At 36.4% G+C, this 2509-nt stretch overlaps 1 protein-coding gene across 1 annotated transcript in view; it reads left to right on the top strand.

Moving 5' to 3' along the window:
• NDUFA9 (NADH:ubiquinone oxidoreductase subunit A9) overlaps window positions 1–2509 on the top strand; it is a 26298-nt gene that overhangs the window by 3096 nt on the left and 20693 nt on the right. The gene's annotated exons all lie outside the window — the stretch shown is intronic.

Here is a 2509-nt window from a genome sequence, read left to right as displayed (position 1 = left end):
TCATTTTCTCAGCATAAAAATCTAATAGCTGACCTACAAAAATTCTCCACCTTCCTTCCTATTACAGTAGATGAGGTCCTTCTGCTCTAAGACCAGTTTCTTTATTTTGCATTCGATCTTATCCTCTCTTACCTATTCACTTACTCTCCTGAGTCATTAATTTTCTTTTTTACTAGGTTATTCTGTTATTATGTCAATATAATGTCTCATAAAAAAAAAATCCCTTGTCTTCATATTACTCTAGTCCCATATTTCTTTACTGCCTTACATCATACCTCCTCAAAAGATTATCGGTACTCCTCTTACCACTTTCTTGCCTCTCATTCTTTTGCTTGTCCCAGTCAGGCTTTCATTCCCACTATTCCAATAAAATTGCTCTTGTTAAGACCATTTACAGCCAACATATTCTAGATCCTATGGTCCTTTGTCCTCACCCTTCCTCACTTTTCAGCAGCATTTGATGAGTTATAGAGTTAACTTCAGTAGTCCCCCCCCCCCATCTGCAGTTTCACTTTCCATGGTTTCAGTTACCTGTGGTCAGCTGCAGTCTGAAAATATTAAATGGAAAATTCCAGTAATAAACAATTCACAAGTTTTAAATTGCACGCCATTTCGAGTAGTGTGATGAAATCTTGCACCCTCCCACTCCGTTCTGCCTGGAATGGGAATCATCCCTTTGTCCACTGTATCTGTGCTGTATGCACTACCTGCTTGTTTGTCATTTAGTAGCCATCTTGGCTATCACATCGACTGTCAGAGTTTTGCAGTGCTTGTTTTCAAAGTAACACTTATTTTGCCTTAATGTCCCCAAAGAGCAAGAGTAGTGATGCTGGGAATTTGGATATACTGAAGAGAAGCCATAAAAATGCCTCCTGTAAATGAAAATGTATATATATATAGGTAAAAACGTAGTAGTATATATAGGGTTCGGTACTACCCACGGTTTCAGGCCTTCACTGGAAATCCTGGAACGTATTTCCTGAGCATAAGAGGGGACTACTGTATTCTCCGTCAGTCACTTTTTAAATTTCGTTTTCGGATACCTTCCCCCCCGCCCCCTTAACCTCACTGGGCTGCTTTTCAGTCTCCTTTGCTGGCTCTTTAGGCTAGTTACTTAACCACTTCAAGCCTTAGTTTCCTTATCTGTAAAGTGGCAATAAAGGTAATACCTATTAAGCACTTAGAACAATGCCAGGCACCTGGTAAGAGCTTTGTAAGTTTAGCTATTATTATGATGTTGTTATTTTGTTATTATGTGTCTGATCTGCAATATTTTTAAAAATTACAGTTGATATAAAATATTATATTAGTTTCAGATGTACAACATAGTGATTCGACCTTTATATAACTTATGAGGTGGTCACCTCGATAAATCTAGTTCCCATCTGACACCATACATAGTTATTAGGTGTAAAGTGCAATGTTTGTTTTTAATTTCTGTGGTTTCAGTAACTTTTCAGTAGGCTAGGCTTTTTCTCCAAATGCATACTTTGGGATAGGGAAAAAACTGGGAGGAGTGCCACTGGAAAGTCATCCCTAGGAAACAGACACAGACTTACTTTCCTACCTACTTTTGATGATTTTCAGTAGTTTTATATTAAGTCCGAATTGCACTCTTTAAAAAAATGTATATAGAAGAAAACATAGGTGCTAAACTTATGGACCCTGGTCTCAAATTTTATGAATTTGACCCCAAAGGCAAGGGAAGTAAAAGCAAAAATAAATGAATGGGACTACTTCAAACTCAAAAGCTTCTGCACAGCAAAAGAAACTATCATTGAAACAAAGAAGCAACCAACTGAATGGGAGAAGATATTTGTAAACAATATCTCTGTTAAGGGGCTAATATCAAAAATACATAAAGAACTCATACAACTCAATAATTAACTATACAATTAAAAAATGGGCAGAGAACCTAAACAGACACTTTTCCCAGGAAAACATATAAATTGCCAATAGATATTAAAAGATGCCCAACTTCACTTGCTATAAGGGAAACGCAAATCAAAACCACAATGAGATACCACCTCAAACCTGTTAGAATAGCTGTTATCATTAAGGCAAATGAGAACCAGTGTTAGGTTTACAGAAGGAGCCCCTCATACATTGCTGGTGGGAATGTAAATTGGTACAACCACTCTGGAAAACAGTATGGAGGTTACTCAAAAAATGAATAGAAATGCCATATGACCCAGAAGAGGGTAGCTACCCCAAAATTTGAAAACATTTATTTTTAAAGATATAAGTATCCCTGTGTTTATTGCAGCATTATTCATGATAGCCAAGACATGAAAACAATCTTAGTGTCCTTTGATGGATGATTTGATAAAGATGTGATACGAATATATAATAGACATAGGAAAAGATGAAATACTAACATTTGTGACAACATGGATGGATCTTGAGAGTATCATGCTAAGCAAAGTAAGTCAGAAAAGGACAAAAACCATATAATTTCACTCGTGGGCTATAAAATAGAAAGTAACAAATGAACAAACAAAAAACCTTG

The sequence above is a fragment of the Pteropus vampyrus genome, unplaced genomic scaffold, assembly GCF_000151845.1.
Source record: "Pteropus vampyrus isolate Shadow unplaced genomic scaffold, Pvam_2.0 Scaffold70, whole genome shotgun sequence".
Taxonomy (NCBI): Eukaryota; Metazoa; Chordata; class Mammalia; order Chiroptera; family Pteropodidae; genus Pteropus; species Pteropus vampyrus.
The sequence above is the reverse complement of the archived record's forward strand: the minus strand, read 5'-3'. Positions and strand labels throughout refer to the sequence as shown.